Source organism: Tursiops truncatus, chromosome X (genome assembly GCF_011762595.2).
Source record: "Tursiops truncatus isolate mTurTru1 chromosome X, mTurTru1.mat.Y, whole genome shotgun sequence".
In the NCBI taxonomy this organism is placed as follows: domain Eukaryota; kingdom Metazoa; phylum Chordata; class Mammalia; order Artiodactyla; family Delphinidae; genus Tursiops; species Tursiops truncatus.
This window is the reverse complement of record NC_047055.1, coordinates 25,351,634-25,364,193: the sequence shown is the minus strand read 5'-3', so window position 1 is coordinate 25,364,193 and position 12,560 is coordinate 25,351,634. Positions and strand designations below refer to the sequence as shown.

Below are 12,560 nucleotides of genomic sequence, written 5' to 3'. Positions count from 1 at the left end.
TAGCCTTGTTTTCAATTATGCTGTGTCTGTTTTAGCTGTGAAGCTTATATCCTCTCCTCGTTGAAAAACTAATAATTTGATATGATTCTTCACTGATTATTCTTAGATTTAACTTGGAGTTGAAACGTCAACCATTTTAATCAGGTTTCAAATGTAAAACAAAGGACAGGGGACACAAGAAACCGACTCTTTCCCCAATTAATCCAAGTGTATGTGCACATTAGTATTGGATTTGTCTTTCTAGAAACAGGCCACTACCAAATCTTTTCAAACCAGATGTGAGCAGTAGGTTTGAACACAGAACAATTGAGTAGTCCTGTCAAAGTGTATAGCCACCTTTCTACGTATACCAAAACACAACTTGAATCTTCAACTTCAAACTCCCCATGCCTTTAAAATTTGTGACATTCTAGAAATTACTTTTTACTACGGTTGGTTTATAGGTCTTCTTTCTCTAAAAGGACAATTGGTTTAGGAATTAACAAAGTGGCTTCTAAATCCGTAATATATGTTTGGCAGAGGTTCTGAGTAATACTATCTCCCTGTAATGAAAGAGGAATGGTAAATTATCACTATGATACTAAGAAGCTATTAAATTATTACATGACATGAGTTCTAGCCCCAACTTTATTTCATTAGCACAAGAGAATCAGAATCATTATAGAGCTCTTAAACCAAAAGAATAGCAACAAAGGTGAAAGATTATCGTAATTATATTCTTAGATTTCTTAAATCAAAGAAAAAAATCTTATTTTAATAATGAATATTTTTAAATGAGAAAGGAAATGTTACTTAAACCTCCTTAAGAAGTGTGTGCACTCAAACACTTTATAAGATGAAGATTAGAGCTACTGCTTTGAAATGTTGTGTGCATCTTGTCCAATAAATTACTCAAAGTGGAGCGCTTCAGTCCATTGTAGGGACACATGAATCGACTCTTTTAGAAGAAATCTTGATTCTTAATTTACATCTGAGTACATCCAATTTGTTTTTAGACAACTGATAGGTAAAGGATGTTTGTTGACTCGCTGGGGGTTAGGCCAGGCTTTGGCAGGAAACATGGAGGTTATAGCAAGGTATCTGAGGCAGGTATTGATGGATTTTTACCATTTCTTTCTCATCCAAAAGTATTTTGTTCTCCTTCCTTCCTTCCTCTCTTCCTTCCTTCTTCCCTCTCCCTTCCTCTTCTCCTCTGCCTAGGGTTCACTCAGCACTGATGGTACATGAGACAACTTTAGGCAGTGCACACACGAACTTTTTTTTATTACAATGGTAAATGTATTTATTTACTATGTACTAGAAAAACATAAAACTAGCACATCAAAACCCAAATTTTATGGATGTTATTACTTCATACAGGGCTAGAGATTTAACAACAAATGAAATAATTGTTTATGTCAAATGTGTCAAGTAAACAATAGCATGTTGCTATAAACAGATACAGCAAAATCTGTTTGGGGTATATGCAGTTGTGGTGCTACATGGATGACTGAAGTTTGGGAAAGAGCATTGAACTAGGGGTCAGAGACTTTGGGTTGTCCTACTGACTTTGCTACTCACTAGCTATGGGATGTTGGATAAGTCACCTCACCTTTGAGGACCTCAGTTTCCATACTGTAAAACTCAGATGGGAGTGGGGAGTTCATTGATGTATTGGTTGGATCCTTTAGAAGCAGATGCTGAGATATAAATAGAAGTGCAAGACATTTATTGGGAGTAATGCCTGTGAAAAATAAAAGGGAGAGGGACACAAGTAGCAAGGGAGCCCTTCAGACCACAATTCAGGTCTGATATCAGCGAAGGAGGGGAAAAGGAAGGAAGTTTGAGGGATAGTTAGGGAGTTTGGGATTGACATGTACACACTGCTATATTTAAAATGTTTAACCAACAAGGACCTACTGTACAGCATAGGGAACTCTGCTCAATATTTATGTAACAACCTAAATGGGAAAAGAATAGATACATGTATGTATATAACTGAATCACTTTGCTGTACACCTGAAACTAACACAACGTTGTTAATCAACTATGCTCCAATATAAAATTAAAAGTTAAAAAAAAGATCTTCAGACCATGGGCTAGCACACCTGGGAGCTACAGTGCAACAACTCCACGTGGAGGAGGCCCATGCTGCCCCCAAATGGCAAGCCACTGTACCCCGACCTTGCGCAGCCACTGGCTGGCAACTGCCTGGGAAGCACCCACCTCCCGCTTGCGAGCTGGGGTAAATCCTGAAGGCGCCTGAAGCTGGAGACTGTCGGCTAACTCATGTCCTGGAGGCAGGTTCTATGTTAAAAGATCTAAGTCTGAGCCCTGCACATCAATGGCTGTCTCAGTTGGCGTAAGGTGACCAGATGATCTATAAAGACCTTTCCCATTCTGGATTTCTAACTGGGCCTCTCTAATCCTACTGACAATCCTTCAGAACTCTGGTTTCAATTTTGAGACCCAGACCTGACAGAAGTGAAAGCATGCAGAGTGACAGAACTGCAAGAGAAAATCACTAGGACAAGGTTGGGGAAAAGAATGGTAAACTGGATGCCTAACACAGAACTCAGAATTATGAAACCTTGGAAAGATGCCTACTACAAGAATAAGCAAAGTCTGTTCCCTCAGAAAGAATGTAATATATAGTGTCATGTCAGTCTGGATAATGAAAACATGAATTCATTTACCATGCTTTGAGCTGCCACCCCTTCTCTTCCTCTAGTGACCTTCTTTCCATTTGAACACAGCCACGTGTCTCCATAAGTCCCTGTTCTCTATATCAAATTGCATATGGGCAATACAGATAGGAACCGTTACTAACCTCTGATAAAACAATGAGCCACATTATGCCTTCCGTGGTTACCAGATTTTTTTAAGCAGCTAAAAATACCCCCAAAACACATATACATATATACACACAGCAAACTAAAACTATTTAGAAGTCATTTAGATGATCAAAAACGGGTAAGTGGAGCTAAGAAGATGTTTCCTTTCAAGATGAGCCAGCTGGATGAAAGCTGAGGACACATGCACAAGGGAAGAAGTTCTCATCTGAATCTTGGTGTAACAACAGCACAGAACCACTGCCTTCTTATACCGATGCAAAATCAAAAACACTCACACTGCCTACCTAAGCTTTCTGGAACCACCTGCACCAGAGCCCCAAGTGTCCCCTTTGCTACTAAGTCCCATCTATCCAGCAATGACTTCTATGTGCTTTTGCATGGACCTTCCCTGGTAGCAATCCTAAAGTGACAAGACCTGGATATTCTGTAAATGCTTCAACAAAGACCTTTCATAGGTCAAGGTGTACATTTCAGAATGGACAACAAGCTGCAGAACGCTCTAACTTGTTGAAACCCCTGGAAGAAACAAAAGATTTCATCGGGAGCACAGGCCAGAGATGTGATCTGCTCAGGCCAGAAGTGGACATGCCAATAATCAAAGAGTTAGTAAGTCTCTTACAAATTCTGTATCAGTCAGTGGTGTCATTTCTTTTTAGGGGTTGTTCCACAATTGCTTGTTATTTCCTCTTCCAGAACTCTCCCTAAGGTGGTAATGTGTCTCTACTTTAGTACCAGAGGTAACCAGCAGGTATACAATTTGTCAGTCAAGCAACCTCTCTCTCTTTCATGGTAAGGTCCTGGATCAGGATCCTTTCCACTGCATTCCCAGGCATGTTGTGTATTGTGATTTGTTTCATATATGTCAATAACAGTGTGCATTGGGCTTCCCTGGGGGCGCAGTGGTTGAGAGTCCGCCTGCCGATGCAGGGGACACGGGTTCGTGCCCCGGTCCGGGAAGATCCCACATGCCACGGAGCGGCTGGGCCCATGAGCCATGGCCGCTGAGCCTGCGCGTCTGGAGCCTGTGCTCCGCAACGGGAGAGGCCACAACAGTGAGAGGCCCGCGGACCGCAAAAAAACAAAAACAAAAACAAAAAAAATAATAATAGTGTGCAGACCCCTAGACTAACCCTAGGCATAATAAAGAAAAAAAGCACTAGACCAGGAGCTAGGAGATAGGTTCGAATCCCAAGAATTGATCTAACTAGCCTGTGACAAACCAAACCTCTCTGAACCTGTTTCTTAATCTGTAAAATGAAGAGATAGACCAGATCAGGGTTTCCCAAAGTGTGCTATTTGCACATGAGATGATTTGAGGTAGTATATGGCAAAACTTCTTAGACTGATTAGTTTTGAATTTATATTAAATGTGTATTCAAAAAAGATAACTCTCCCGTCAATTCTATGAAGCTAAATTAGATATTTAGATTAAAAAGCTTAGTCGATGTAAAGAAAATATATGAGGTAAAGACTAGTTCAAATGATCCACCCATGTGGCAAAAAAACCCTGTAAAGGGGGTATATTAGAGGCTAAAATTTGAAAAACACTCCAAGGTGACTTCCAGCTCTACATTTCTTCCCTCGTGGAGGGTCAGTTTGGACAAGGGAAGGCCAGGAGTGAGAGTGTAGGCGCAGCAGCTGGGTGAATATAGAGGACATAAGTGGCGGAGCACAGGCAGAGCCCTGTTAGCCTTGGGGTATTGTCATAGAGCAGACTTCAAATCAGTCCAGGGGGGCAAAAGCCAAGCAAGGTGTTGAGTGCCCTTAGCTACATTCTAAACAGAGCTGCAGCTCTAAAAGATCAATCAAAGCCATTTAATAGTTGACACAGAACAAACTGGATCCGGGTTGAGATGATCCAACAACAGATGTTCAGTACCCAGCCCCCCAAATAAACCAAAAATCCCCAAACATTTGAGGCGCCAGGGGAAACCGTAAGCCACGGTAGGACTCATTCAGTGCTGCGCCAGTTAACCTCTGCCTTAGAAGACCCGACGGTTTCCTTGCCTAGGCTGAGGCTGGTCCCAGGGTCGGGGACAGTTGTGGACCCTACAAGTGGAAGTTAGGTAATGTCAGCTGCCAGCGGGAGGGCCGTAGGACCGGTGATCAAGTTAGCCATTGTGCCAGGAGACAAAGGGGGAGGAGAGCTGCCTAGCTGAGACTCCTCCCTGCTGGGCTAGCTGGAGACAAAGGGGGAGGAGAGCTGCCTAGCTGAGACTCCTCCCTGCTGGGCTAGCTGGAGACAAAGGGGGAGGAGAGCTGCCTAGCTGAGACTCCTCCCTGCTGGGCTAGCTGGAGACAAAGGGGGAGGAGAGCTGCCTAGCTGAGACTCCTCCCTGCTGGGCTAGCTGTTCTCTTTAGGCTTTTCCTTTAATGTCTCCAGTGAGGAGAGACTTCCTACCCACCCATTTCCCCCAAGCTTTTTAGAGATCAGGAAACAGGCTCAGAAAAAATACATGCCTTGTCTGAAGTCTCACAGCTAATCCACTGCCAAGCTAGGCTTCCAGTCCAGGCTGGTCAGACACTTTCCCAAGAGCACCTCGCTCTTCTCATTTTACCCACCCAAGCATCTCAGTGAGACAGAAGGCCAGCCCCACAAAGGTCACATAAGAACATCTGCAAAGACGTAAATGTATATGAATGACGTATAAACTATAAATTTATGAGGGTGAAGTAATCAGAGAGAAAAAGACTTAAAAACACAAGGACAGCTTTGTGAATCTGGGTTTGAAACGCGTCCAATGGGCCAATATGAAATGTATCTTAGCAGGCACCAGTTACATCTCCATCACTGTCTTCTCCCCTGCTACATTCATATTCATCCTGTCTCTCTCTCTCCCTCACACACACACACACACACACACACACACACACACACACACACACTCCTCTCCCCTGCTCCCTCATCCCTCTTCTTTCTCTTGCTCTCTCTTCTCTCCTTCCCTCACCATCTGCCCCATTCATATGATTAGTATGCCAGAAAATAACGATGGGGAGTACTAGATTATATCTAATTTTTCTAAAATTTTACTAAAACAAAAGCATTAGTCAAAAAATAGAGCTCCAAAGAAGCATCCAGGAGTAACTGGAGCTTGGAGAAGTGAACTCTGCAGCTTCCCAGATCTAGGGATGTACCTGAAACAGAGAGGGGCCCACTTTGTTTAAAGAGAAAACAAGTTTGAACGACATTGAATCCTGCTGTTTTGCTTGCCAATAACAACTGTTCCCTTCTGCTCCCTTCCCCTCCCAGGTCTTCTTGTTCTGTTCTCTACTCTTTCCCTTTCTTTGTACTTCCATTTTTAATGTTCTAAATAAAAATTCAAATGCTCAAAGTCACGTGTTGTGATCACTGACACCTCAGCAGATAGCATGTAAACACAGAGCTCACTGGGCTGGAGCCCAGCCTTACAGGCAAAGGAGGTGAGCTTGAAGGGAAAAATCCCCCCTGGTCCCCAATGCCAGGAGCCCAGTCACCTCCCCTGGGTACACAGCTTCTCTGGTGGTTCAGGATTCACTTTCTTCTCCAAATGAAGACAGGATACAGCAGAGTATCAAGGGAATGAGGAGTGGGGACTGGGCAGGGGTCCAACGCCCTACCATGCATTTAGAAAGACACAGGCAATTGTCAGCTTAAAGTAGCCAACTTTGAGACTCTCATTCCCCCTCTCCAAAAATGCCTCCATTATAGTCAACCATCCCTGCCTCCCCCACACACACCCCCCACCTGAAATTAACAAGGAAAGATCACTTCCTACTCAATGTTCTAGCAAGATGCATTGAAAAAATTCTGTTTTCTCCCCCGGGCCCCTCCCACATCATATCTGCTAAAACAGTGCTTCTCAAATTATCTGTGAAGAAGGGCCAGATTTTCCCCAAAATATTCACACAATAAAAGCACAACAATAAATTACTAAAAAACATGAAATAAACAAAACAAGACATATAAAATACAAGCCCAAGATTTTTTAGTATTAGATTCAACAGCCATATTACTCTGTCAACTTGCTTATAAACTAAAGGCTTGTATTCAGTTTCTCTCCTTCTATCATCTCTGACTGGTAACAAACAGCAGACCAGCACCAGTCCACACATACTTCGGTTAGTATTACTCTAAAGATTTTTATAACAAGTTCGTTTTTCTATATACCACGTATATGCCCAATACCTTGTTCACTCTACTACAAGGAAGACAGAAGGTGGTCTCTTTAAGAACCGTATAAACATATTGAACAGACCAAACTGGCACAACTTAGGATCACTGGCATGGAGGTAGAACAGGTGCTGGGACCTGTGCTGGGAATGAAGAGAGGACAGAGGGTGGGGAGTCAAAACTCTGCATAGTATGGCCAGAGAAGGGCTTTCAGAGAAGGTGACTTTGAAACAATGATCTGAATGGTGAGAAAGGTCTAATTATATGAAGAATCAGGGAAAGTTCATGTAATGCATAGGGAACAACATGTGCCAAGGTCCTAAGGCAGAAAAGAGTGTGATACCTCTCTGAACTGTTAGAAGGCAATTTTGGCTACAGCAGAGTGAGCCTCAAGATCTGGATTATCTAAGGCTACTGCCGGGTTAAGTTTTAGCTCTTTTCAACAGCATCAGAAAGCCACTGAAGAATTTCAAGCAGGGGAGAGACATGATCTGATTTTTGCTTTAAAAAAAAAATCAGTGTCAAATGGATGGATCTTATGGTATTTAAATTATACCTCAATATAACTGTTAATAAAAAAGAGATCAGTGCCTATTTTTCCCACTAATAACATTTATGTCAACTTGTAATTATTTGTATATTCATACAGATAACTCCCACTGGACTAAAGTGTTGTGAGGTTAGGGACCAAGTTGGATATGGCTCGCCACTGTACCAACAGATAGCACTTAGAAGGTTTCGAAGTATGTTTGTTAATTGGATTAGAGAATAAAACAGTGAGTGAACAATACAAGCAACCTGTAATCGAGTGCTAATTTATATGGTGTAATCTTTAACTCTAGGCATTACATCCTCCCAGGAGGATGGATCTGCTTCTAGAAAACGACTTGTGTCTCTCATTAGCAATCTGATAACTCGAGTCACCACAATTACCATGCATTTCCCCATCAAAGCATCACCCAGATGAACAATTCAGACGGCACTAAAGGCAGAGCCAGCCTTCATCCAAATTGAGACAGATACTCCTCCTTGGCAGCCTTCCACCCTCATTCTATTGCTTTTATCTTCCATATAGGCAAGCCACCTTTCTCATTTCTCACCCATAATCTACCATCAACTCAATGAAAGTCACCCAACTCATCTTGTCTCTGTTTTCCTCTCTGTACAAAATGTACCCTAACAATAATATTATACGAAGGAAATCGCCACATAATATCTTAAAAATAAGTGCTCTAAAAGTAAGCCTTGAATATAGCTATTTCCAAACCTCAATTATCTTACCAGAAGGAAACTGAATTGCGGTACTATATGTATGAATCAAGGGAGACAGGATGATACCAAAGTCATCTGGATCCTTGGAAGACTGAGTTGTCTGGCTATTCTCAAATCAAGGACAATCTCTCTTCGGATGCCAGTTGTGTAATTAGTGTCTGTGTAAAAGATGGCCTTGGAGAATTGATCAAAGGTAGCTTACAAGGCCTTGCATTAGGCACAGAGGTCATGGTTGGTTTTATACTGCTGGGTTCAGATGTGGGCAACAGTCACTGGCTCAAACAGATGTGATGTGACTGAGAAGCAACGCAATTGAACTATAGCAGAGCTTACAAATCTAAATGAGTAGTTTCCTTCTCAGAGGAATAACTTCATATTTCCAACAAATGTTGCCATTGTTGCACAGAGGCAAATAGTCAAGTGTACCGATACTTAGAACATAGAAAGTGAGGAAGTAGAGTTTCAACTCGCCCTATCTGTGAGCACTAGGATTGCCTCCAACCTTTCTCTGCCTTCTCTCATCTCCTTTAATCTCTCCCTCTGCATACAGTTTACTGGACCAACCAAAGGAAAGGAGACCATCATGGCAGTGAGCAAAAACAAAACAAACAAAACACAATTTCAAGCAAACCAAACTGGTGAAATGCAAGGAGCACTAGAATTTGATATCTAATCTAAACACACAAAAATCATTGAGTATCTGATCATCACTTCTAGTTATTAAAATCCCTATGAAATAATAAAACGGGCTCAACAGAAATTCCACTCAGTACAGCAGGGGATTTGGAACCTTGGAGTCCCTTAGCAATAATAGTGTGGAGTTTACACATAAACGTATTACATGGAAAGCATGGGAAGGCGTGCGACAATGAAGGAGGACAAGAGCCCATAAGCAATCAACAATGTGCAAGAGCCTATGTAATAACTGGCAAAAGGGGGACACAACTGGCCTTATTACTATCTGGTAGAGAATACAGAGACAAATTTAATATAGATGTTTCTTAGTCATTATTTTACTAATTGAAATGGCCCTTGAAGAATGAAATTTCAGTAGACACCCAGAGCTATAAGTGATGAAGTGAGGGCCCTTACAGAACAAAGGTACCAAGGTTTAAAGGGGAGCGATGTGGCTAGAGCATGAGGTCTCTTGAAGGAAAAGGTGTGGATAAGGCCAAGAGAACAAAAGATAACAGATAATGGAAATCCTTGAAGGTCAAGTCAAGATATTCAGCTGTCAGTATGTCTGTAGAAAGCAGGGAATCATTGCAGTGATTTGAGGAAAGGAGTATTATGCTCTAACAGATATTTTAGGAAGATAAATTTATTATGCAAAAAATAAATTGGAAAGGTAAAGAACTGGAAGTTGGAGCACCACCTAGGAAGCCAGGACGATAAACTAGGCTGGTGGTCCTCAAACCCACTTGTGCTTCAAAGTCACCTGTTGAATTTATTTAAAAAAAAAAAAAGACAGGTGCTTGGGCCCCATACCCAGTGACCCAATAGGCTTAAAGTGCCATTAATTGAAAGAAGGAATACAGGAAGAGGAAGAGATTTTAAAGGAATATAACAACTTTGCTTTGGGGCACATTCTTTTTAAGACACACATGGAATAAGGAAGTCAATTTAGTTGGTAGACAGAAAAGGGGGTTCTAGAGTATAAGAGAGGTTCTAATTGGAAACTCATTGGTGGCTCATTCAAAGTGAATTCAAGGGGGCTTCCGGAGCTTCCCTGGCGGCGCAGTGGTTGAGAGTCCGCCTGCCGATGCAGGGGACACGGGTTCGTGCCCCGGTCCAGGAGGATCCCACATGCCGCGGAGCGGCTGGGCCTGTGAGCCATGGCCGCTGAGCCTGCGCATCCGGAGCCTGTGCTCCGCAACGGGAGAGGCCACAACAGTGAGAGGCCCGCGTACCGCAAAAAAAAAAAAAAAAAAAAAATGAATTCGAGTTGAAAATTCCAAAAGAAAACAAGAAATTAATTTGTTTTATAGACTCTAAGCCTTAAAATGTAACAAATTCATTGGCTGAGGTATTTTATGTATCATAAATGTTATTTATCATAACCGAGTAACATTTATGTTAAAAACGTTGATTCTCAGAGCCCAGCTATGTGAGAATCATGATTATCTACTGCCCCCCCAACATACACACACACTCAAAATTTTAAATGGAAAAAGGTGAAGAAAAAGAAAATGAAGAAATTCTAATATCTTTGGTTAGATGGGAGATGCCAGAAGAAGAAACTGATTTTTAAGCAACAAATGAACTGCTATGATTCGGTGAAGCAACAGAGCAATTGCTATAAAACAGCAACCTGCTGAAACAAAACGAGCCATCCTTTCCCACGAAAATATCAAAGAAATCTACTGGAATGCATTTTGTCTTCGGTCAAACTATATTATTTTAAAGTATATAATTTTTAATAGTAGATGAAGCTCAGCGAGGAAACAGAATTCATGATACAGAAATTTCCTTTGAAGTCAGACATGTTTAAATGCATGTATTAAATAAAAGGATATGGGTTTTCTGTCCTTTTTTAAGCAGTTACTATTGGAAGAAGTGCTTGCGCCAGGCACTTAAACCCTGAAACAAAAATGAGAACGAACTAAAAAGACTTAAAGAACTTTAAATATTACTTTTGTTCTGAGCCAAGGATATGAGTTAAAAAGTAAAAACTTGTAAACTTACTTATCACATATTTAGATTGGTAGTCAAACTTATACTTTTTCTAAAGACAAGGATTTTGTGATAATAATAAAAAAAATCCATCTGTATTCACATGTATTACTGTCTGGTCACTGCACTACTTCTGTTCACTGACCTTCCTCCCTTTATTTTCCCCTTTATCACCCAGATGTTTAACGTTCATTTTGGTTGTGCTAGTGTCTACCAGAGATTTTGGAGAGACTCAGTGCCAGTGTTCTCAACTTGAGGCCCTTCTGTGACCAAGTCATAAAGAGAACACTAGCAAGAGTTGTGAACAAATGCAATGCCTTAAAATAATAAGAGGTGACCATGGACCAAGGGCCAGCCAATTCCTGCTCCGTAGCTAGAACTTGTATCCCAACTTCAAATTTCTATAACTGTCTTTCATCTTCTGTTTTCCCCTTTATCATCCAGATGGTTGAAGGTCATTTCTGTTGCATTAGTTCCTGCTCAGAGTTCTTAGACAGACATCTTCCCACCTCAGGGTCTCTACTGTAGCCAACTCAAGCCGTGAATTCTGGCAAGAGGTATGGACAAGTGGGATGTCTTAAAATAATCACAAAGGTAGAGAAAGTGAACCAGGAGACAGCCAACTTCTCCCCTGAATCAAGACATTTCTCCTAACTTCCATCATCCTACCAGAATACTCCCTGCCACAGTCATTTTATTTCCTTTTCTATACACTCTGCATGGTTTATTTTCTTGTTCTGCTTCAGTGTCTTTACATGGGTTTCAGGGATACATGAGGGGGTGTGACCAGCACAACAACAAAAATCTAGCAACATATTCTAGAAAAGTGCAGTGTCTTAAATTTAGATATCAGAGGAGGAGGACCAGTACCCTGGCACCTCTTACTTTTCGGCCAGAATCCATCTCACTCCCCTTCCTTTTTTCCTGCCTACCTGTCGTGTGTTTGCTGGTCAGCTTTGTTGTGTTGGTTATTTCAATGAAGCTATGGGTATACTTAGGCCCCAATTTACAACTTTCCCAATTATGGTTGTACATGATCATAGATTCTAGCAACTTCTTCTAGAAAAAAATAGCAACTTCTTCTAGAAATAAAAAACAATGGGATAGATATAGGAGGTGGACCAGGAACCAGCAAAATCTCCCTTCTTAACCATCTCCTCTCTCCTAACCTCCATCTTTCTACCACTGACCTCTCCCCTTTTATTCCCCCCTTATACCATCCATATGTTTGGTGATCATCGCTTTTGTGTCAATGTCTTTTGAGAGGTTTTAAGAGACTCAGCCTCAATTTTACCACTTTGAAGACTGTGGTTCACCAGCCCAAGGAGGAGATCTAACCAGAGGCTATGAATGGATGAAATGCTTTAAAATTATGGGATAATCTGTTGAATCAAAATGTATTATTATAATCTTCCCATTTCTGTGTCTTTGTTTTCTATTTGCTTTGTCAATAATTGAGGAAGGTATGTTAAATCTCCATTTTGATTTTTTTTAATATCTTTTCTAATATCTCTTTCCATGCAGTGCAGCATGTGGAATCTTAGTTCCTCGACCAGGGACTGAACCCGAGACCCTGCAGTGGAAGCGCAAAGTCTTAACCACTGGACCACCAGGGAAGTCCCTCCATTTTG

At 41.4% G+C, this 12,560-nt stretch overlaps 1 protein-coding gene across 2 annotated transcripts in view; it reads left to right on the top strand.

Moving 5' to 3' along the window:
- Positions 1–12,560, top strand: part of GRIA3 (glutamate ionotropic receptor AMPA type subunit 3) — a 291,796-nt gene that overhangs the window by 178,072 nt on the left and 101,164 nt on the right. The window lies entirely within an intron of this gene.